This window comes from Bufo gargarizans, chromosome 1 (assembly GCF_014858855.1).
Source record: "Bufo gargarizans isolate SCDJY-AF-19 chromosome 1, ASM1485885v1, whole genome shotgun sequence".
NCBI lineage: Eukaryota > Metazoa > Chordata > Amphibia > Anura > Bufonidae > Bufo > Bufo gargarizans.
Window position 1 is genome coordinate 193,659,604 of NC_058080.1, and position 26,055 is coordinate 193,685,658.

Here is a 26,055-nt window from a genome sequence, read left to right on the forward strand (position 1 = left end):
TGGGACTGTATGCTGAGGGGCTGAAGGCAGTGGGAGTGATGTATTTTACATGGGACTGTATGCTGAGGGGCTGAAGGCAGTGGGAGTGATGTATCTTACGTGGGAGTGATGTATCTTACATGGGACTGTATGCTGAGGGGCTGAAGGCAGGGGGAGTGATGTATCTTACATGGGACTGTATGCTGAGGGGCGGAAGGCAGGGGGAGTGATGTATCTTACATGGGACTGTATGCTGAGGGGCTGAAGGCAGGGGGAGTGATGTATCTTACATGGGACTGTATGCTGAGGGGCTGAAGGCAGGGGGAGTGATGTATCTTACATGGGACTGTATGCTGGAGGGGCTGAAGGCAGGGGGAGTGATGTATTTTACATGGGACTGTATGCTGGAGGGGCTGAAGGCAGGGGGTGTGATGTATTTTACATGGGACTGTATGCTGGAGCGGCTGAAGGCAGGGGGAGTGATGTATTTTACATGGGACTGTATGTTGGGGAAATCTGAAGGGAGGTTAGTGGTGTTTTTGCAATGGTGAAGGTAGGGTAGGGGTGGGCGATATGCACGATATGAATCTGCAACGATACAGATTTTGTCTATATTGCATATATATCACCTGACCGCGATATGACCACGGAGCGGTAGTGAATTGAAGAAGCTTCTCACCGCTCCGGCTCCTGAGTCTGCACCGCGCAGTACTGGAGCCCGCTGGCTGACTCTGTGTGTGACGTCCGGTCCTGCAATGCATGCTGGGAAGAAGACGACGAGACACCTGCAGACTGCCGACTCGCCGAGCACCCTGCAGGAAAGGTAAGTATAGCTATTCTTGTAGGGGGGGGGGGCTGTAAGATCGGGGAGGGGGATCTATTTGCAAAGGATGGCCATGGGGCTGATCTGATGGCACTGGCTCTGGGGGACATGTCTGAGGCAGATGATGGCAAATGCCATGGGGCTTGGGGGCTAATGGCACTGGCTCTGGGGCATCATACTACAGGGGGAGCATTATATATGGGGCTTATACTAGAGGAGGAGCGAAATGTATAAATGGGGGCATTATAATAAGGGAGAGAGAGCATTGTACTATGGGGGGGCAGCATTTATATATATATATAGCGATTACACTACAGGGGGAACATTTATATATAGAGGGGCATGATACTACAGAGACTTATGTACTACCACTGGGCGCTGGGGGACGGAGGGTGAGAGCCTTATACATACTAGCACCACAGGAATTGCAGGCCGGAGCACTACAAGGGCCTTACACGTACAGTACTACAATACAGGTTACTATACACGGGTTCATTATAACCAAAGGGACACTACTTCATGGCTTTATATATACTAGGGCTACCACAGGTGGGCATTATAACTACTGGGGACAATATGTCGATTTTTATTTATTTATTATTACTTAGGGCTCTAAAGGGGTGCCTTAGAAGGGGGCCTTTGTTACTGCTGGGGGCACCATATGGGTGACTTAATTCCCTATGGGGGCATTATTAATATTAAAGGTACTGTGGGGGCTTTATTGGGGACAGTATGGCAGGCAATACTTCTAATGTATTGCTATTGGGGGTACTGTAGGGGGCACTATTACTATTGAGGGGTGTGAGTTCTTGGATGGGGGACTATTATTTCTACAGTTTAGTATTTGTGGGCATTAGGGAGCAGAGCACAGTATTGGTGTAGCAGCAGGATGACACTGTTGGGGCACCAGGAGGGGGCTGATTTGAGGATTCTAAGATATCTGTGTGTCAATCTCTGCAGAGACAAGACTTGGCTGGAAGAAGTTGTCATGGTGGTCTGATCTCTGAATGGAGAAGTTAAGAAACGCAAACCTACATAAGAGAAGACATCACTGGATGCAAGATGTATGTGGCGCTGTATTCGGCTACGTGCACACGACAAGAATAGGACATGTTATATTTTTTTTGCAGGGCCATTGAACGGAGCAACGGATGCGGACAGCACACGGAGTGCTGTCCGCATCTTTTGCGGCCCCATTGAAGTGAATGGGTCTGCATCCGAGATGCCAAAACTGCGGCTCAGATGCGGACCAAAACAACGGCCGTGTGCATGAGGCCTAACCCTGCATGTTTTGTAGAGCTAAATGTGATGCCTATCCAAAAATGTCTTTAACCACTTAAGGACCACAGGTTTATACCCCCCTAGTGACCAGGCCCTTTTTTACAAATTGGCACTTTACAACTTTAACGGTTTATCGCTCGGTCATGCAACTTGGCACCCAAATGAATTTTACCTCCTTTTCTTCTCACAAATACAGCTTTCTTTTGGTGGTATTTGATTGCTGCTGAGATTTTTCGTTTTTCTGATATTAATCAAAATAGACCGCAATTTTCACACAAAAAAAAGTGTATTTTTAACTTTTTACTGGTAAAATAGTTCAAATATAATTACATTTCTATACAGGTTTGTGTCAGAAAAAGTGTCACACATGTGGTATTGCCATACTCGGAAGAAGTAGGGCAATGTGTTTTGGGGTGTAATTTTACATGTATCCATGCTGGGTGACAGAAATATCTCTGTAAATTGACAACTTCGTATAACATTTTTTTTTAAAGTTGTCATTTACAGAGATATTTCTCACACACAGTATGGGTATATGTAAAAATACACCCCAAAACACATTGCCCTACTACTCCTGAGTACGGTGATACCACATGTGTGACACTTTTTTGCAGTCTAGGTGCACAAAGTGGCCCAAATTCCAATGAGTACCTTTAGGATTTCACAGGGCATTTTTATGCATTTGGCTTCCAAACTACTTCTTACGCTTTAGGGCCCTTAAAATGCCAGGGCAGTATAAATACCCCACAAGTGACCCCATTTTGGAAAGAAGACACCCCAAGGTATTCCGTGAGGGGCATGGCAAGTTCATAGAAGAATTTATTTTTTGGGGCACAAGTTAGCGGAAATTGATATTTATTTTGGGCACAAGTTAGCGGAAATTGATATTTATTATATTTTTTATTTTTTTTTGTCTTACAAAGTCTCATATTCCACTAACTTGTGACAAAAATTTTTTTTTTACATGAACTCACCATGCCCCTCACGGAATACTATATAGTACTAGTGCTGATTAGCGACAGCGATTACGCTAATCGGCGACTAATCAGTGACTGCAGTGCGGTGGGCTGGGCGCTAACAAGTAGCTAACTAACTGGCGGTGATAAGGGACCCTTAGGCCCCATTCACACATCAGCAATTCTGTTCCGCATTTTGCGTAACGGATTTGTGGACCCATTCATTCCTATGGGGACACACTTTGTCCCGCTCGGATCCGGAATTGCGGATCTGCGTTTCCGTTCCGCAAAAATATAAAACCTGTCCTATTCTTGTCCGCAATTCTGTATAGTTCTGGCAATGTGCGGATCCGCAAACTGCATTGCCTCCAACAACAAAACAGCGTCTAATATACCTTTCTGATGCAATTTTTTTATTTTTTAAACATCTACAGCCTGCCAGCGAATGATCAGCGCTGGCAGGCTGTAGTTCAACTTGTTTACTGTGCGGTTCACAGGAAATCTCAGGTCTCACGAGATGATGCCAATAGGCGTCGCTGAGACCTGAGAGTGCTGCCGCCCGGACGCGTTACAGTGGCGGCTAGCGGTTAGAGAGGTTGTGCAGTGATTTATATTGATGACCTACCAGTCCGCATACGAGCCGCATTTTTTGCAGATCGAATGTGTTTCCATTCATTTCTAAATCCGTGTGCTGTCGTAGGATGCACGCACACTGTATTTTGCAGATCCATGATTTCCGAACAGCAAAACAGTTATGGTTGTGTGCAGGAGGCCTAATAGTAGGGCTGGGAGGAGTGGTTAGATTGAGAATTTGGCCCCCATACAGTATACTGTCTCCTTGTGATCCCCATAAAATTTACTGTCTCCTTGTGGCCCCAAGTGTTTTTTATTCTAAATGGGAATTTATCGCGATCATCTGACATAAGTCTCTGAGTATGACTTTTTCATTTTTTTTTTTTTCCCCAGGCAATGAACACTTAGCATTGTTACAGCGCCCCCTGCTGCCCAAGAGCTTGGAGAAGTGGTTGGTGAATCTGATGAGAGCCTGACATGTGTATTTACTGAACAGCCACCCCATCTTCCCATCCTGTATTATAATGCCACCATTGTCCCGCAAGATTATAATGCCAGCATTTTCCCCCTCCTCCTGTGGTAGTAATATTATTTTATACTGTTAAAGAGCAGCTGTCACCAGGATCAACCCTATTAAAGGGAATGTCACCTAATTTTACTATATGTAAACCATGGCAATGCAAATTAGCGTTGCCTAACATAATTAAAACTGTCCCTCTTCCAAGAGCGCATCCCCTTAAAATAGAATCTGTACCACGGTCTCGGACTGTTATCTGCAGTAATATATGAGTAGTCCTACACAGATAAGGACTCCAGATCTCTGCTGTCAGCACTCAGAGCTGCACTGAAATGCAGAGTCTAGACTGCCATGCATGCTAACAGGAGTCTTCTCAATTAGCACAGCATGGTAGTCCAGGATGTGTATTTCAGTGCAGATTTGAGCGTTCAGTGGCATAATGGGGAGCATTAGAAAAAACTAGTGATCTGGAATCCTTATATGCAGTACTCATATATTACTGTACATTATAGTCCAAGATCTTGCCGACAGATTCCATTACCTTACACACTGCCTAGTAGGGTTGATTCAGATTAATTAAATGAGCCGTATGGTTATAGCAAAATCTTTATTTTGCAAATTAGGCGCTCAGAGCACTGGGAGGCAGGCCTAGCCCCTCGGAGCACCACTTCACCTTCTCCTCTCCTCCATTGTAATTCCTGTCATAGCCTGTTTCACAGGGTCAGGCATCTCCATTGTTTGGAAGCCCAGTCCTAAAATCTTGTGCTTGCATCGGTGAGATTCATTGGCACATGTACGGTTGATCTCACAGGGCTCTCCCCGCTGAGACCTGCACTGCACAATTGTCGATGTCCGTTTCCTCCAGCAGGGAAAGCCTTGTGAGATCAACCGCACACGTGACATTGAAGTCTTCAGGGCCGGCTTCCGAACAATGAGGATGCATGACCCTGTCAAATCAGACCATGAGGGTAATGGCGATGAGGGAGGTGACGTGGCGCTCCGAGACTAGGACAGCTCCCCAGTGTTCCAATCACGATGGCCAATCGCAGCGCTCAGCTCATAGCCTGAGAGGTTTTTTTTCTCTCTCAGGCTATGAGCTGAGCGCTGCAATTGGCCATCGCTACAGCCTGGGAGAAGGAGACGCCGGCAGGCTCCACCCAGTTGAGCCGAACATATGAAGCTACTGGAGCCTATACCGGGAGATTGGAGCGGCGCCCAGGGATAATAGTAAGTGCAGGGAGATTCCTGGGCGCTGCTCTCCATGTCTGTATGCTTAGTTTAGATTTTTTATTCTAGTGAAAGGTCCTCTTTAAAGGGGGTTATCCAGGAATTGATAATGATTTGCTATCCTCAGGATTCCAGCACTCCCGCCGATCAGCTGTTTCAGGAAGTTGCCACACTCGCCGATCAGCTGGCGCCCTGGCAGCTCTCTAAGCTTAGCACTGGGGATGAGCGAATCGACTTCGGATGAGATATCCAAAGTCGATTCGCATAACACTTAGAATACTGTATGGAGCGAGCTCTCCGTACAGTATTAGAATGTATTGGCTCTGATGAGCCGAAGTTATTAATTTCTACTGTAAATACCTTTTACTGAACTCAGGTTCAGTTATAAGGTACCACAGCACCCTACATCGTATAGTGGCTGTGCTTGGTATTGAAGCTCAGCCCCATTTACTTGAATGTCACTGGCCTAGGAAAAGGCTGTGGCACTGACGGACCATCATCCTCTTTTAACAGCTGACTGGCAGAGTCCTGGGTGTCGGACCCCCACAGATCTGATATTAATGACCAATCCAGAGGATAGGTTATCAATATAAATTCCCAGATAACCCCTTTAATTCACCATGATCAATTCTATCTATCTATCTATTTTAATAAAACTGTTGGATGGCAGCCCCATTAACTATAATAAACTGGAGAGGGATCTGGCAAGTAAGCAGTCATTTATTGGGTCATTTATCAAAGTAGTGTAAAGTAGAACTGGCTTAATTGCCCATAGCAACCAATCAGATTCCACCTTTCATTTTTGACAGCTCCTTTGGTAAATGAAAGGTAGAATCTGATTGGTTGCTATGGGCAACTAAGCCACTTCTACTTTAAACCAGTTTGATAATGACCCCACTACTCTTCTGGTTTCCTCTTAAAAAAGGGCAACCCCTTTAAATATGTTTAGTTGGCTATGTACTTCCATTCTGTCACTAAGGACCCCATGTTGTCTGAAATATTTAGGGCACCTGCACAGGTTGCGGAATTTGAAAATTTGCAAACAGGAGTGATGGAGCAGCAGGTCGGGCAGGAATCCATTCATTTTCTATAACATATTCGAGTACAGCACTTGGCAATTTCAGGCACTTCCATAGAGAATGAATGGAGCAGCAGGGTAGATGGCCGACCTACTGCTCCATCAGATCAGGAGAATGGGACCTCCATTCTTAGAGTCAGTGGGGGTCCCTGCAATCAGATTAGCTAGTTATCCCCATTGGATTGGGTGAATGGGATCCCCTTTCTCAGGATCAGTGGAGTCCTAGCCTCCACCAATTAGTCACCCTATCCTTGGGATAACTTACACAAACTCTTTCAAAACCACTATTGTGGCGGGGGACCCCCATTAATATGGAAAACATTTAATAAATCGAGAGCCAATAATATTTACTATAAATTTCTGTTGGTAGCACATCAGAGCCCTCTGATATCTCTTATGTAACCACAGTAAAACTCCTACCAGACTGCCTATGTGATTAGAGTCTAATGGTCTATTTAAGCGTCCATAGTGTATTGCGGATCCGCAATACACCCGGCCGGCACTCTCATAGATTGTCCAATTGTGGACAAGAATAGGACATGTTCTATTTTTGTCCGGAGCCGTGGACCGAAAGATCGGGGGCGCTCTCTAGAAATGCGGACAGCACAATGTGTGCTTTCCCATAGAGAATTAATGGGTCCGCTGCGGACACATTCATGGACATGTGAATGGACCCTTACTCCTACCATACTGCCTATGTGATCAGAGTCTAACTCCTACCAGACTGCTGGAGCAAAGATGCCATTCACAGAAGTTGAAAAACATTATACTGCAAGTATCTGGCTGGCAGGCAAAATGAACAACAAACCCCAAAAATTCTAATCCAAAAAGTAAGTAATTCTAAGACAAAGTAATAGATTCTAGCTTCCTGTAAATTGTGGCCCAACTGTTCAATGGATGGTTAACAAAGAAGACCTATGGAAGGGACTTGTTATAGCACCGGCATAAAGACCCTCCCTGCAGCAACTCTATTCTAGTCAGTTCAGTGGTCAGCTAGAATGGAGTTGCTGTAAGGAGGACCTCCCCATAACTACCATTTGCCCAGAAATAATGGACCTCCCTGCAACAACTGCTTTCTAGTCATTTCAGTACTGAACTAGCTAGATTGAAGTTGCTGTATGGAGGACCTCCTAGGAGTAGGGCTCATGCACATGAACTTATTTTTGGTCAATCGCATCTGCAATTTTTGTGGGTTGGATGCAGACCCATTCACTTCAGTGGAGCCACAAAAGATGCGTATAGCATACCGGTGTAATATCTGCATCCATTTGTCTGTTCCGCGGCCCCTCAACAAAATAGAACATGTCCTATTCTTGTCCGAATTATGGACAAAGATAGGACACTTCTACAAATTGTGGAACGCACGTGGCCGGTATCTGCATTTTGTAGATCAGCAATTTGCGAACCACAAAAGCGGCAATGGCTGTGCCACTTCAATGGGTGCGGAACGGAGACACGGGTTGAAAACCCACAGAAGCACTATTGAGTGTTTCTGTGGATTTCCACAATGCAAATAAGTAGTGCATGCGGTCTGCAGCACGGACATGGCCGGCACACATTGGTGTGAATATGGCCTTAACCTGAGACACAGATTAATCAGCAGCCTGTCACAATCCTAGTACCAGAGATCAGAAAATCAAAGTATAGGTCTTCTAAAAAAAATACTAAAATTCTTTTTTCCTGATTTTACATATAAGAAACAATAATAAAATTAAGCATAATGAGTATCTACAAGTCCAAAAATGTCCTAACAATCAAAATAAAAAAGAATTACAATGTGCTATTAAAAAATACAATTTGTCGCTCAAGAATAAGACATAATAGGTTATGGATCTTGGCAGGCAGGGCTAAAAAAATGAAAATTCTGAATTTACTTTAACCCTTTCTACCCTGGGCCAGTTTTCACCTTCCTTCCCAGGCCATTTTTTGTAAATCAGACATGTCACTTTATGTGGTAATAATAACTTTAGAATGTTTTTACTTATCCAGGCCATTCTGAGATTGTTTGCTCGTGACAGATTGTACTTCAGGACAGTGTCAATATATTTTTCCTTTATTTATAAAAAAAAAATCCTAAATTTACCCAAAATTTGGAAAAATTCATAATTTTCAAAATTTTTATTTCTCTACTTTTAACACAGATAGTAATGCCTCATAAAATAGTTCAGTCGTCGTTCTTCATATGTCTACTTTATGTTGGCATCATATTGTAAATGTCATTTCATTTTTTTAGGGCCTTTAGAAGCCATTTTTCAAATTTTTAACAATTTCCAAAACCATTTTTTTTATGCACCAATTGAGATATAAAGTGATTTTGAGGGGCTTAGATAATGGAAACCACCCATAAATTACCCCATTTTAGCAACTACACCCCTCAAAATATTTAAAACTGATGTTACAAACTTTGTTAACCCTTTAGGTGTTCCACAAGAATTAAAGGAAAATAAAGGCGAAATTTCAAAATTTCAATTTTTATGCAGATTTTTCATGTTAATCAATTTATTATTGCAACACAGCAAGGGTTAACAGCAAAATAAACATCAATATGCATTACTCTGATTCTGCAGTTTACAGAAATACCCGATATGTAGTGGTAAATTGCTCTATGGGCATGTGGCAATGGTCAGAAGTAAAGGAGCGCCATATGGATTTTGGAGGCAGATTTTGCTAGAATGGTTTTTAGGCATGATTTTGTATTTGAAGAGACCCAGATGTACCCCTACAGTGGAAACCTTCAAAAAGTGACCCCAATTTGGAAACTAAACCCTTCCAAGAATATATTTGGGGGGGTTCTGAGCACTTTGACCCCCTAAGCCTTTTACAGAATTTGGAAACACTTGGCTGTGAAAATGAAAAGTTTCATTTTTTCCAATAATGTTGCTTTAACCCCAAATTTTTCATTTTCACAAGGGGGAAAAGCACATTGGGGTGTTGCATTTTCTCCTGAATACGGCAACACCCCATATGGCTTTTGCAGCGCAGATTTTGATGAATTTGTTTGCGGGTGCCATTGGTTTTTATTTTTTTAGTGATTGTCTTAGGTAGGGTCTCATTTTTTGTGGGATGAGATGGCGTTTTGATTGGTACCATATTGAGGTGCATAAGACTTTTTGATCACTTGGTGTTACACTTTTTGTGAGGCAATGTGACAAAAAAATGGCTGTTTTAGCATAGTTTTTTAAATAAAAATTTCCATTTCGTCCACCATGACGGCTCTACTATGAGATTGACCCCTTGACCTCTGTAGGGGCAGGAACACAGAGTTTAAAAGGCCACCACCCACTCTCACCCTCATTGTTTCCTGTCCCTATGGGGGCACCTCACAGAGAGGCCTCCTGATGGAGGTCAAGACTTTTATTATTTTAAAATACCTTAGGGATCTCTGTCCCTTCCCTCTGCCCTCCTGCGGTTGAGTCCAAAGCTGGGCAGAGGATATCAATGGAGCTGTATCTCGTTCCTGTCAGCAGGGGCCTGTATCTCTCCTCATAGCGTCGGTCCCCCTTCCCTACATTGAGGAAGCTGACCACGCGCCTCAAAAACACTCGGCACACAGACTCCTTGTTGAATAGCCTCAGTGCTGCACTCTTGGACCGCATGCGCGCACCACAATGACGTCAGATGCCGCTCTGGGCATTTAGAGGCGGCAGTCTGAATATGCGGTGGAACACAACTGCGTCTTCCTCTTAGTGCTCTAAGCTACAGATGTCTGTCCCTGACGCCCCTGCAGTCAAGATGGAATCTTCTGAAGCCCCCTTGGCTACTCCAACCGTGTGGGGAGAAAGAAATTATGTATCATACCGACCTGCTATACTTATCATGTCTACTGATACCTGGTTACTCCAATCTTATAGGGAGTAAAAGAGCCCAGAACTAAAACTAAAATCCATAGGTGTGTGACTTGTAGCAAGAGACTTCCAGAAAATCACAAAAAGAAACTCTGCCAAGTTTGCATCAATGATCTTGTAAAGGAGGAGCAACCATCCATACTGATGGAGGTCAAATCCTTGATTCAGAGCGAAATAAAGTCCTCCCTGGCCACTCTCAGATCTGTCCCTCCAACACCATCGGCAAAAAACCTAAGGTGTCTGTTCCATCCTCCTCTGATTCAGAGGACATGGACGAGGAGGCTTCCACTGTCTGAGAGTGAAATTGTGGAGGATAGTAAGAAATACTTTGTCTCATCTGAGGACATGGAGGAATTATTGGGCGCTGTCAGAGCAACCATGGGCACTGAGGAGATGACCAACCATGAGATGTTCGGGGGACTCCAAGCCCAAAAATCAAAAGTATTTCTGGTGAACGAAAACATAAAATATATGATTCTGGATGAATGGACGGATCCTGAGAGAAGACTGGGAGTATCCAGGGAATTCAGGAATAGGCTATTATTTGATCCGGCTAATGTTAAATAGTTTAATGAGACCCCCAAAAATTGACGTCCAGATGGCTAAAGTAGTCAAAAAGACCTCCCTCCCATTTGAGGACTCATCACAATTGCAGGACCCAATGGAGAGGAAGGCTGACTCGCTTCTAAAAAAAAATTCTGGGAGGCGTCCATGTTTGGTATAAAAGCAAACATAGCTGCAACGTTGGTAGCTTGGTCCATGTGTTTCTGGCTCAATGAGTTGGAAAACCATATTAAAAATAAAACCCCAAGAGAGGAAATATTAAATTCTATTACACTCCTTAGATCCGCCACCGCATTCTTGGTGGATGCCTCAGCGGAGTCTGTGAAGTTCGCCGCCAAGGATGCTGCTCTCTCCAATTCAGCTAGAAGGGCATGTTGCCATATGAGCAATAATCGTTATATAAATAAATAATTACTCAATAAATCTTATACTAATAAATAAACACAAACCAAAATTGTGGTAGAAATTGGCCGTGGTCTTTTATTAAGGGTTACATCAATATAATACTATAAACACCATAATAATTAAATAAATAACCAATAAATAAATACTCATTTTAAAAATTCATTGAGTCCACAAATTATCCCCCCAGCAAAGCTGGGTGACTAACCCCCCTTCAATAACAGACCACGACTTCTTCTTCCTAAACAAGGGAGGGCGGGCGGGACGACGTCCTCTTCATCCAAGCTCCGCGGCGGACAAGCTCCAGACCCGCTGCGATCCTCTTTAAATATTCAATTTTCCCGCCCAAGAATCTCAATCACCAATCAGGAGCCGGCAGAAAACAGGTACCTCAGCAACAGGTACGCAACCAGGTACCAATCAGAATCCTCACTTAGAAATCACCTCAGAAAATGTAAAGGAATCGTATATTAAAATACAAAAGGCGGGAAAATAGTGAAGACATAACTTAAATTAACCCTTACCCTAATGCTCAATGGCACCATGGTGGGCATTCAGTATAACTTCTGTGCCCACTATCATGTTGCCATATGAGCAATACTCGTTATATAAATAAATAATTACTCAATAAATCTTATACTAATAAATAAACACAAACCAAAATTGTGGTAGAAATTGGCCGTGGTCTTTTATTAAGGGTTACATCAATATAATACTATAAACACCATAATAATTAAATAAATAAATAACCAATAAATAAATACTCATTTAAAAAATTCATTGAGTCCACAAATTATCCCCCCAGCAAAGCTGGGTGACTAACCCACCAGACATGAGGGAATTATCCCACATGTCCCCCCCCCTAAAAACCACGGCCTTCTCTATCATGTCCTGCAAACCTGAATTAAAAATATCATTTCCTATATCAGACAAATGTACCAAATCATTCCGATAAAGGCCTGTAACAAAACCTTCAAGTTCAGTATGTCTTATGGACCATCCATTCAGTGTAGGAAGAAATTTTTCCAAGTTTCAATTAATCCTTTTCCTAATTTTTTCCATAAAACCAAACTGCTCCCCTCTCCAAATCAATCTCGGTATAATTTCCGAGAATATCAGTGTTACATCAGGCAACATAGATTTAATACATAACATATCTGATTTCATATGATCTAGCAAATCCAAGGTCTTAATTTTGCCCAAATCATTACAACCAGCATGAATTATTAAAACATCTGGATATGGTAATGAAACCAACTCGCCCCTCAAAATCGGAATGATTTGGCACCATTTTAAACCTCTGAAACCCAACCAAAAAATAGAAATAAAACAAGAACCAAAACAGTTATTCTTCAAATAATTACGCTCCGCAGCCCTTCTTTCTGCCCAGAACACAAAAGAATGGCCCAGAATCCAAATAACCATCTTCTTTGGACCTGAAAAAGATCAAAATCATTAAAGAACCAAATTAGGCCTAACATACAATTTAAATCTGTTAGATTCCCATCGACCAATTCTCTTAATTATCGCTTCATTTAATCCCAAACCGGCAGCAACTGTTGCCGCGCCAATTCGGAAAGAATGAGACGAATAATTCTCTTTACCTAGATTCAGTAATTCCAAACATTTTTTTAATACAGCATTAAATTGTTAACACTGACCCATCCTCATGAATCAAAAATGACCCTTTGTTCTGAGGTCTAACTCTAAGAAAATCACCTACTGTTTTAACTGGGCACAGCCGTGATTCGTTCAACCTAGCTAACTTAATCCATGTGCCTCTTGCCAACTGATCCGTTTTTGATTTTTTTAATAAAAATTTCAACTGAATTAACAAATTAACATCGCTAACCTCTAATGGTGACACAGACCTTCTATTGGCTGCTACTAGCTCTCCTATCTGCAATGCCCCAAAAAATAACACCACAAAAGCAGTTTTAAATAAAATCGCTTAAAAAATTGAATATGTACACCCTTCTAATACTGACACTAAAGACCCGAGCAACTCAAAGGTGATTGGTCGTCTCACATCTGCTTTTATAAACGACCTTCTGACTCCTTTCAAAAATTGTTTCACTATGAATTGATTTGAAAACGACTGACGACCAGCTACTTTAAAAAAGAATGACACACCTGCAACTGATGAATGTAAAACTGAATAACCGAAACCTTTATCTAATAGAGAACAAAGAAACTGAAAAAATACATCCAAATTAAAACATGAAACATTACTAACTATACAAAACTGATACCATCTCTTCCAAGCTAACGAGTATACTTCCCATGTACGCGGAGCTACAGACTTCTTAATAAAACTGTTGATTACATCCGGATAAGATTCCAAACTTGCTTTGGGCACGGAATTCCAGTTTTCTCTGTCTGTGGTACTAGATAAAAGAATCTTTCCCACTGCGCGCGGGAAAGTGAATCAGCTATTTTATTAACTTTACTAGGAATATATTTAGCTTTCAACCAAACATTAAGCTCTAAACAACAATAAACCAAATAACGTAATAATCTAACAACTACTTCTGAATGAGAAGACAAGCAATTAATTGCAAATAGCACACCCTTGTTATCAGTATACATTAAAACTCTCTTATTCCTAAAAACATTACCCCAAATGACCAATGAAACCACTACAGGGAACAATTCTAACAACACAAAATTTTTATTCAAACCTAACTCAACCCACCAATCCGGCCATGGTTCAGCAGACCACTGGCCATTCAAAAATGCACCGTACCCCCATGAACCTGAGGCATCCGTAAATAAACCTATTGAGCCTGCCTCCCGGAATTCTTCTTGCCAAGCACAACGACCATTAAAATGAATTAAAAATTCATCCCACACTGCTAAATCGTCCTTAAGGACTCTTGTGATCCTAACATGCGCATATGGAGATTTTAACCCTTTCGTCGCCATATATAACCTACGGGAAAAAACACGACCTACCGGAATGACCCTTGAAGCAGAAACCAGCACACCAAATAACCTCTTAACCTCCTTCAGCTGGGCTTTCTTTACTGAAACAATTTTATTAATTAACAATCTCGCCTTCTCAATTTTCTCCATAGGCAACCTGACTTCCATATTAACTGAATCGATTATAATACCTAAAAATTCAATCACCTGACCAGGCCCTACTGATTTTTCCTGTGCTAATGGAATACCAAAATACTGACAAATTTGTGAAAATCCTTCACATAAACGAGAACACTCATTAAAATTACCAACGAATAAAAAATCATCTAAATAATGTATAACATTCACAGAACCCAGCTCTTTAATAACAACCCAATTCAAAAAGGAAGAAAATGACTCAAAGTAAAAACAAGACCAAGAAAACCCTATTGGCAAACATTTATCAAAGAAAAATTGACCGTTGAACTGAAAACCTAACGAATTAAAACCTATTGGATCTACTGGCAAAAGACGAAAAGCAGCCTTAATGTCTGCTTTTGCCATAAAACACCCTTCCCCAACTGAACGAATAAGAGAAACAGCATCATCAAAACAAGTATATGCTACCGACGCTATATCTTTATCTAAAGAATCATTCAAAGACTCTTTAGCTGGATATGATAAATGGTGAATCAATCTAAACTCATTGGGATTTTTCTTTGGCACAATTCCCAAAGGAGATACCCTAAAATCAGAAAAAGGCGGGGAAAAGGACCAGCTACCCTACCTTCTCTCAACTCTTTAACAATCTTATCCTCAACAATATCTAAATGCTTCCTAACTGACAGCAAAGTATCATTTAATAAACAACCTTTACCAGTAAATTTTGGTACATAAAAACCGTTAACAAAACCTCTATGAATTAGCTCCGCCTTCAGACGGTCTGGAAACAAATCTAGCCATGGAAGCATTTTTTCCCAATTCACTGGTGTCTGCGCTTTTTGAAAAATCTCTGTTTGATTGATTTTGTACAGCGGTTTGGTTAGATTTTTTAAAACACCGAAAAACAGGGTGTGCGCCCGAGCAAAATGAACACTCGTGCCTGTATCTACAATTGTTCAGCCACCTGCACGCAGTCTCGTTGTATGCAAAACAAACACCTTTTTTCGTAACAGCGCCAGACACCATTGAATTAAATGGCCTACTCTGAAAACCGCTTTTTTGCGGCAACATTAGACTAAGCCAAAGACCCACGTCCTTGGATCCCCAACTCATGTTACTATGTACCGCTAATTTCTGACGAAAAGTTTCATCATATGTAAACCATGCGAAGCCCCCAAAATTGCGGTATGCCTCTAAAATGGAGTCCATATGCTGAAACAGACCAACACTACTATTAGGATGCTTTGCACAAAATACTGAAGAATAGATAAAAAAGGGCCTGCAGCCAATTATTAAAAGATCTTGGCGCAACCCTCTTCCTATCTTCCTCCTTCTCAAATGCTTTCTTCTCAATTTTAAATAAATCCTTTGCAGAAGGGAGTAATGATAAAATATCAATGTACTCCCTCCTCCAAATTTTCTCTTTTACCGACTGAGCCAAGTGAAACCCCAAAGGAGAGCCATCACATGTCAACGCTTCCTTTAAACAAGTCTCACTTATGCCAACTCCATTATCTAAAACTAAAGTATTAGCTACCTTATTACTATTTACAATATCAGCACCTGCATCAGCTGAAATATCCTTCCACACTGATGCAGGCTGATCTACTGCAATAGGCGCACTAGCTGCAGCCCATTCAGAAAACAATTTAGCTAAACTATTTAACAATTTACTGTCATTGTTTCCTATGTCTGTAGGCAAAGCAAAGCTCTGCCCACACATCTCCTCACCAGTCTCCGGTCCTTGGTCCATGCTGGGAACGCTAGAGGCCGGCAGTTGCGCTCGACTCAAAACCCCAGGTTGCGATACCGCACATCTGGAGGAGGAGCGCACACTGCTACCTTTACTGGAACTTCCACCCGTTGGCAAATAAGCCCTCTTCGGCCGTTTGATCCGCTTGGAAGAACGCGATTCAGCACACTGGGATGACCTCACAGACGCAGAGGCTGTCGCTACTTCCTTGACGTCATCACGCAGCGCGACGTCACGTGAGCGCGCTTCTTCTTCCTCAGCCGAACAGCCGTCCGCCAAACACCGCTGAAGCCACGCCTCCCCTCCTCTTGACTCGGCGCGATGAATCAATTTCTGCAGGAGCTCTTCCATCGGGAACGGTGAGTACGCTTTCTTCTAGCTTGGACTGTAAGCGGACTCTCTTCGACTAGTTGAAGCTCTTGACTCGGCGCCACTTTACTTCTACAAACGCCACACTGCCACTTGACTCCGCTTTACTTTACTTCTTCAGTCCGCCGCTACTTCTCCGCTTCTTTATTGCTACACTCGGCTCTTGCCCCGCCGCCGCTTACTTCTGCCTGGAAATGCCGACGAAGCTAAATAGCTCTTTTGCAGCTACGCCGGCAATATACCAGGGCTTCAGCCGACGACCTCTTCATGCAGGCTACGACGTCCTCTTCAACCAAGCTCCGCGGCGGACAAGCTCCAGACCCGCTGCGATCCTCTTTAAATATTCAATTTTCCCGCCCAAGAATATCAATCACCAATCAGGAGCCAGCAGAAAACAGGTACCTCAGCAACAGGTACGCAACCAGGTACCAATCAGAATCCTCACTTAGAAATCACCTCAGAAAATGTAAAGGAATCGTATATTAAAATACAAAAGGCGGGAAAATAGTGAAGACATAACTTAAATTAACCCTTACCCTAATGCTCAATGGCACCATGGTGGGCATTCAGTATAACTTCTGTGCCCATTATCATTGTGGATGAAAGCATGGGGAGGGGATAGAACTTCAAAAGCGAAGCTATTTTCTATAGCTTTTTCTGGGGAATATGTTTTTGGACCCGTGCTAGACTCCATCCTTGAGAAAGCAGCAGACAAAAAAGGTTTTCCGGAATTTTACATAAGTGTATTCAGTCCAGGAAATGCTCCGTGTGACGGCTGTATTTACCTGACTGAACACTGCTCCTCTGACCGAACTCACAGAATCATAATGATTTATGATGCTGTGTATTCCTGTCTGACCATGGATCTATTGTTCTGTACTCACATAATGTTCTGAGTATACTACAGTATATCCACGGTCAGAAAAGAACATACAGCATCATAAATCATTATGATGCTGTGAGTTTGGTCAGAGGAGCAGTGTTGAGTCCTGGAAATAAAACCAGCATATAGAGTGTGTGTCTCAGCCTTGAATACACTAGTGTGAAACTGGCCTAAATTTTGTGTTACTATAGGATGGCCCAAGAAAAAGTAGCCTGCCCCCAATATCTCCAAATCAAACTAGTAAATCTATCTTAGTTGTCTATAGAAACCAATCAGAGCTCGGCTTTCATTTTTGCAGAGCCATCTAGGAACTGAAAACTGAGCTCTGATTGGTTGCTATGGGCAATTAAGACTGATTTATTATTCAGTTTGAGAAAGTGCCCTATTGTGTCAGAAAGATGGTGTTCTCCCTGGAACAGCGAATGGTGATTGTGGAAGGCTATGTGCGAAGCAGATCGATTAAGGAAAGACAAGTACCCAGGGACAAAACCACCAGCTAAACGATGTATTCACAGTCTGGTTCGGAAATGGCATCAAACTAGCTCTGTTGCAATTGCAAACATGATGAAAGCGAGGCCTCCATTGATCAGAAAGGCTGAAGTTGAAAAAGAAATTCAGTAGGAAATTGCAAGTAGCCCCCAAAAATCAACTCGAAGGCTGTCTCAGGAAGTTGGTGCATCCCAAACGACGTGTCATAGAGTGCTGAAATCTCTGAACCTGAAACCGTACCGAAGAAAGTGTGTAGAGGAACTGAAAGAGTCTAATAAAGATAAACACGCAAATTACTGGACTTGGTTGTTGACTGGTTACTGACAGACATTAAGACCCATTGCTATACTTCATGACAGACGAAGCTTAGTTTCATTTATCAGGTCACATACAGTCAGGTCCATAAATATTGGGACATCAACACAATTCTAACATTTTTGGCTCTATACACCACCACAATGGATTTGAAATGAAACGAACAAGATGTGCTTCAACTGCAGACTGTCAGCTTTAATTTGAGGGTATTTATATCCAAATCAGGTGACCGGTGTAGGAATTACAGCAGTTTGCATATGTGCCTCCCACTTGTTAAGGGACCAAAAGTAATGGGACAGAATAATAACCATAAATCAAACTTTCACTTTTTAATACTTGGTTGCAAATCCTTTGCAGTCAATTACAGCCTGAAGTCTGGAACGCATAGACATCACCAGATGCTGGGTTTTATCCCTGGTGATGCTCTGCCAGGCCTCTACTGCCACTGTCTTCAGTTTCTACTTGTTCTTGGGGCATTTTCCCTTCAGTTTTGTCTTCAGCAAAATGTGAACAGCAAGATGAGGAGGACTGTTTAAATACCAATTCTAATTGAACAAGAAATGTATTGGTCAATTCATGGATCAAACACCTGTTGTGAATTTTGCCGTTAAGCTCCTTGTGAGAGAACAGCAAGTTGTGCAAAAAGTACTGAAACATTGATCAGTTAGACATGTGCATTCAGAGGTTTAGAGAAGTTCACCTGTAAAGGTTAGAGTGCATTTTAGGTTTATCCTGAAATTTCACCCACATGCCAAATATCCTTAACTTTCTGTGAGTAGTATATATTACTGAGAAAAATTAAGTTTTAATATATGTAAATGAGCATCTACGAGCAACGTAGGGGTGGCTGTTACACATAGAGGCACTGCTGTCTGCAACTGCTGCGCTCTCTACTTTGACAGGGCCAGGCAGTGAAACACCATCACGTCTGGCCCTGTAAAAAGTGCAGAGGGCGCAGACCCCTCAAAAAATTATAAAAGTTAAAGGGCTTGTCCAGGTTCAGAGCTGAACCTGGAATAAGCTCCCTTCACTCATTTAACCTGTATGAGTGGAGCATTTCTTGCTCCTATGCTTCTTCTTGCCCTGTGCAGGGCAAGGACTTTTTCTTCACTACCAGTTATTTACTGGGCTTTCAATGGGTATTGTAGGTGGAGGCTTCTGCCTAGCAGTAATCCCGGTCACGTCTCTGTCACAAATGGGCGGTCTTTAGTGCTGCCCTAGGCTGTTTTACAGGCTTGGGCAGTGGTAAAGACCGCCCATTTGTGCCGGTAATGTCACCGGGTTCACTGCTAGATGGAAACCTCTGCCTAGCATACTAAGTAAAAGCCGGGTATGTCACCGGAAGTAAACAAACAGCACTTGTCCTGTGCTACGCATCGGAGGGCAAGGGGGAGCATCGGAGCTAGAAATTCTCCGATGCTCCTCTCATTCAGGCTAAGGCCTCCTGCCCACAACCGTATGGCTTTTTCAGTGTTTTACGGTCTGTTTTTCACGGATCAGTTTTTCCGTTTTTTGTTCCAGTTTCTCTCTTCCGTTTTTACGGGTCGTTTTTTGCATTCCGTATACGGAACCATTCATTTCAATGGGTCTGCAAAAAAACAGAATGTACTCCGTATGCATTCCGTTTCCGTTGAAAGATAGAACATGTCCTATTATTGCCCGCAAATCACGTCCCGTGGCTCCATTCAAGTCAGTGGGTCCACAAAAAATGGAATACATACGGAAATGCATCCGTATGTCTTCCGTATCCGTTCTGTTTTTGCGGAACCATCTATTGAAAATTTTATGCTTAGCCCAATTTTTTCTATGTAATTACTGTATATGCTATACGGAACAACGGATCTGTGAAAAACGGACCGCAAAACACTGAAAAAGCCATACGGTCATGTGCAGGAGGCCTAAATGAGTGAAGGGAGCTCTTATGTACTGCATACCTAAAATGGTTCTATAAAAAAATATGACTAATCATGCAAAAAACAACCCCTCATTAGGCTACATCAATGTAAAACAAGCATACAAATAGTTTTCACAAAATGTGCTACTATAGTGCAGAAGTAGTAAAACATAAAATACATAATATCACTGTACATGCATCAACCCATAGAATAAAGGTAACACCTTTTTATGCCACACTGTGAATGCTGTAAACCACTAAGAGAAAACTTAAAAAAAATATTTTATGATTATTAATAATTTTTTTACTTTGGGAAATAACACTTTTTTTATTTATCTTCTTTAACACAGTGTTTTTCAACCACGGTGCCGCGAGATATTGTCTGGAGTGCCGTGGGAAAAATTCCAATTTCATCCGTAACATGCGGCTTCGGCTCACAAATAGACCAATCATTAGATTCTAATGATTGGTCTAATTGTGAGCCGAAGCCGCATGTTACGGACTATAAATAGCTCCGGTGTCACTGTCCTGTTACACTGACAGGAGGAGACATCGCAGTAGATCGCCGATGCGCAGAAGAGCGCCGATGGATCTGGAAGATATCGCGGACGCAGCGCAGAAGAGCGCTGAGTGATGGATCTGGAGGAGACATGCGCAGAAGAGTGCTGAGTGTGACGGACAGCGGCTATCTGGAGGAGACAAGCGCAGTAAGTACTGAGTGACAGTGAGACAGGAGCAGATACTGCACAGTGATGGACAAGTTTTTGAAAAGGAAAGAGCTGGACCCTGAACAAAATTCAGAGCCAGATGAGAGCCCAAGTATGAGTGGGGATCAAAAGAAAGCAAAGATGGTTAGCTCAAGCAAATTCTCTGGCACAAGGCAATATAGCGAAAGCTATATTTCATTTGGATTTACTTTCACCGGAGATGCAAAGAAACCAACTTCACTGTGCTTGGTGTGTGGTGAAAAGCTATCTAACAGTGCTATGGTCCCAAGTAAACTTAAACGCCATCTCCAAACGAAACACCCTTCGCTTCAAAACAAGAATGCGGACTATTTTGTTCGCCTGCGTGAAAACACTGAGAAACTGGCAACTTTCATGAGAAAAACCACAAAGGTAAATGAAAGAGCTCTTAAAGCTAGCTATCAAGTTGCTGAACTTATAGCTAAGTCAAAAAAGTCGCACACTGTGGCAGAGACATTAATACTTCCCGCCTGCAAAGCTATTGTAGAGGAGATGCTCGGACCTAAGGAAAAAGCCAAAGTCCCTCTCTCAGACAACACAATTTCCAGACGTATTAATGACATGTCTGCAGACATCGAAGGTTTTGGAAAAGATCCGTATCAGTGAGAAATTTGCATTGCAAATTGACGAGTCTACTGATATCAGTGGACATGCTCAACTCTTGGCCAATGTGCATTTTGTGGATGGTGATGCAATTAGAGAAAACTTCATTTTTTGCAAGGCATTGCCAGAAAAAACAACAGGAGAAGAAATTTTTCGGGTCACATCAGAATACCTTGAACAAGGAGGACTTAAGTGGGAAAACTGCACAAGTGTCTGCACCGATGGAGCTGCAGCCATGGTCGGGCGCACCAAAGGCTTTGTAAGTGTGAAGGAAAGAAATCCAGATGTGATTGTTACGCATTGTTTTTTACATCGTGAGGCCCTCGTAGCCAAGACCTTACCAGCAGACCTAGTTCCTGTGTTGGATGATGTTGTGCGCATGGTAAACTTTGTAAAGTCATGACCCGTGAAAAGTCGCATATTTGCAGCTTTGTGTGAGGAGATGGGAGCGAAGCATAAAACCTTGCTGTTTCATACGGAGATCTGGTAGTTGTCGCGTGGCAAGGTAGTGTTTCTGACAAATGTGAGGTCCGATTACGCAAAGCTGCTTGCAAGTGATGAGTGGTGTGCAAGGCTGGCATACCTGGCAGATATTTTTCATCATCTGAATGAACTGAACACACGAATGCAAGGCCGAAATGAAAACCTGCTTACAAGTACAGATAAAATAAATGGATTCCGTTCAAAGGTGCAACTCTGGCATCAACACATGGAAAGTGGCAATCTTGAAATGTTCACACTCACCAAGCAATGGCAAGGTGTTTACACTGCTGCACTGTGTGAGATAATAGTTAAACATTTAAAAACTCTCGAGGAGAAGATGTCATTTTATTTCTCTTCAGTCTCCACTGAATGCCTTGACTGGGTTAGGGACCCTTATAGCTCAGCATCAGTTGGTGGAAAGGACATGACTTTACAGGAGCAGGAGGAACTAACTGAACTGAGACAAAATCGTGGTTTCAAGCTAAGATTTGCTGATCTACCTTTTGGACAGTTTTTGGTTGGATACTGCCAAGGAGTTCCCCGTTCTGGCAAACAAAGCTATTTTGACATTGCTCCCATTTTCCACGACATATCTGTGTGAGATGAGCTTTTCAAGCCTGACTGCTATAAAAACTAAAGACTGAGAGCTGTTGACGAAGAGCTACGTGTGTGTCTTTCTTCGATTCCTGACAGAATATCAGCTTTGTGTTCAGCCAAACAGAGTAAGTAAACAGAAATATGAACAATTATAAAATACTTTATTATTTCATAATAAAGTAATTATAACATTTCTTTGTTTATTTGATTCCTATTCAAGAGAATTACTTTATATATAGTCAATATAGGCACAGAGTTAAATTTCTTGAACATTTTCTAATGGTGGTGTGCCTCGTAATTTTTTTTCATGAAAAAAGTGTGCCTTTGCACAAAAAAGGTTGAAAACCACTGCTTTAACCCCTTAAGGACTCAGCTCTATTTCACCTTAACCCCTTAAGGACCGAGGACGTACCGGTACGCCCTATTTCCCGAGTCCTTAAGGACCGAGGACGTACCGGTACGTCCTGACTTAAAATCTGCATTCCGGCGCCGCGGGGGTTAATCGGAACGGGACGCCGGCTGAAATCATTCAGCCGGCATCCCGTAACAATGCAGGGGGGGGTCATTTGACCCCCCCGTGTCGGCGATCGCAGCAAACCGCAGGTCAATTCAGACCTGCGGTTTGCTGCGCTTTTTGCAGTTTCTGATCCCCGCGGTCCCTGACCGCGGGGATCAGAAACTTCAGAGTGCCTAAAATCAATATTGCGCCCCCCCCCCTGCACCCCTGCATGATTTGATGGCGGCGGGTGGTGCAGGGGGGGTGTCGCAGGCAGTGGGGGCGTTGCGGGAGGCGGGCGGTGCGGCAGGCGGGATCGCGATCCCCCGCCCGCCTCCCATTGCATAATTGTTGGCGTCTAGTGGGTTATACCAGGGTGCCAGCACATTGCTGGCACCCTGGTATAAACGGCTGACATCGGTGATGCGATGCCAGCCGTTTAACCCTTTCCATGCAGCGGTCCGTACGGACCGCTGTATGGAAAAGGTTAACAGCGCAAGGAGCTCCCTCCCTCTCCGATCGGGGGGCTGCTGTGCCTTTGCAGCCCCCCGATGGGAGAGGGAGAGAGCCCCCAGAGAGCCCCCCGAAGCCCCGTCCTCACCCTTCCCCGTCTGCGAAGTTGTGACAGACGGGGAAGGTTCCCATGGCAACAGGACGCCTGCTCAGGCGTCCTGCTGTCCATGGTGCTGAACAGATCTGTGCTGAAAGCATAGATCTGTTCAGTGTAAGTAAAATACAGTGCAGAAAACTATATAGGTTCTGTACTGTATTTTACAGACATCAGACCCACTGGATCTTCAAGAACCAAGTGGGTCTGGGTCCAATTTTTTTTAAAAAAAGTGAAAAAAGTTAAGATAAAATAAAAAAACATTTATCACTGAATAAAAATAAAAATAAAAAAATACACTACACATATTAGGTATCGCCGCGTCCGTAACGACCTGATCTATAAAACGGTCATGTTACTTTCCCCGCACGGTGAACGCCATAAAAATAAAAAAATAAAAACTATGAGAAAATTGAAATTTTGCCCACCTTACTTCCCAAAAAAGGTAATAAAAGTGATCAAAAAAGTCGCATGTACGCCAAAATAGTACCAATAAAACCGTCATCTCATCCCGCAAAAAATGAGACCCTACTCAAGATAATCGCCCAAAAACTGAAAAAACTATGGCTCTTAGACTATGGAAACACTAAAACATGATTTTTTTTGTTTCAAAAATAAAATAATTGTGTAAAACTTTTATAAATAAAAATAAAGTATACATATTAGGTATCGCCGCGTCCGTATCGACCGGCTCTATAAAATTATCACATGACCTAACCCCTCAGGTGAGCACCGTAAAAAAAAAAGAAAAAAAAAAGTGTAAAAAAAGCAATTTTTTGCCATCTTACGTCACAAAAAGTGTAATAGCAAGCGATCAAAAAGTCATATGCACCCCAAAATAGTGCCAATCAAACCGTCATCTCATCCCGCAAAAAATGAGACCCTACTCAAGATAATCGCCCAAAAACTGTAAAAACTATGGCTCTTAGGCCTCATGCACACGACCGTTGTGTGCATCCGTGGCCGTTGTGCCGTTTTCCGTTTTTTTTCACGGACCCATTGACTTTCAATGGGTCCGTGGAAAAATCGGAAAATGCACCGTTTGGCAGCCGCATCCGTGAGCCGTGTTTCCTGGCCGTGAAAAAAATAGGACCTGTCCTATTTTTTTCACGGCCAACGGTTCACGGGCCCATTCAAGTCAATGGGTCCGTGAAAGAACACGGATGCACACAAGATTGGCATCCGTGTCCGTGATCCGTGGCCGTAGGTTTTAGTTTCATACAGACGGATCCGAAGATCCGTCTGCATAAAAGCTTTTTCTGATCTAAGTTTTCACTTCGTGAAAACTCATTTCCGACAGTATATTCTAACACAGAAGCGTTCCCATGGTGATGGGGACGCTTCTAGTTAGAATACACTGCAAACTTTGTACAAGACTGCCCCCTGCTGCCTGGCAGCACCCGATCTCTTACAGGGGGATATGATAGTACAATTAACCCCATCATATCCCCCTGTAAGAGATCAGGGCTGCCAGGCAGCAGGGGGCAGACCCCCCCCCCCCCCCTCCCCAGTTTGAATATCATTGTGCGGCCCCCCCCCTCCCCTGTTGTTAACTCGTTGGTGGCCAGTGTGCGCACCCCCCTCCCTCCCTCCCTCTATTGTTTTAATACATTGGGGCCAGTGTGCGCGCCCCCCCCCCAACCCCCCCTCCCTCCCTCTATTGTTTTAATACATTGGGGCCAGTGTGCGCGCGCCCCCCCAACCCCCCCCTCCCTCCCTCTATTGTTTTAATACATTGGGGCCAGTGTGCGCACCCCCCCAACCCCCAACCCCCCCTCCCTCCCTCTATTGTAATCATCATCGGTGGCAGCGGAGTAGAAGATTTTCATACTTACCTGCTTCTTGCTGCTGCGATGTCTGCGTCCGGCCGGGAGCTCCTCCTACTGGTAAGTGACAGGTCTGTGCTGCGCATTGCTGTCACTTACCAGTAGGAGGAGCTCCCGGCCGGACGCAGACATCGCAGCAGCAAGAAGCAGGTAAGTATGAAAATCTTCTACTCCGCTGCCACCGATGATGATTACAATAGAGGGAGGGAGGGGGGGGGGGGGGGGGTTGGGGGGGTGCGCACACTGGCCCCAATGTATTAAAACAATAGAGAGAGGGAGGGAGGGGGGGTTGGGGGGGCGCGCGCACACTGGCCCCAATGTATTAAAACAATAGAGGGAGGGAGGGGGGGGGGGTTGTGGGGGCGCGCGCACACTGGCCCCAATGTATTAAAATAATAGAGGGGGGGTTGGGGGGCGCGCGCACACTGGCCCCAATGTATTAAAACAATAGAGGGAGGGAGGGGGGTGCGCACACTGGCCACCAACGAGTTAACAACAGGGGAGGGGGGGCCCACTGGCCACCAATGAGTTAAAAACAGGGGGGGGGGTCTGCCCCCTGCTGCCTGGCAGCACCTGCCAGGCAGCAGGGGGCAGTCATGTACACAGTTTTTTTGTATATTCTAACCTGAAGCGTCTCCATCACCATGGGAACGCCTCTGTGTTAGAATATACTGTCGGAAATG

The 26,055-nt window shown here is 43.4% G+C and overlaps 1 long non-coding RNA gene across 1 annotated transcript; it reads left to right on the top strand.

Moving 5' to 3' along the window:
* The first annotated feature begins 446 nt into the window (after positions 1-446).
* On the top strand, positions 447-5,163 carry LOC122944054. Its single transcript, XR_006390938.1, has 3 exons — positions 447-802; positions 1,763-1,866; positions 4,006-5,163. It is a non-coding gene; the product is annotated as an uncharacterized LOC122944054 (long non-coding RNA).
* The last annotated feature ends 20,892 nt before the right edge of the window (positions 5,164-26,055 follow it).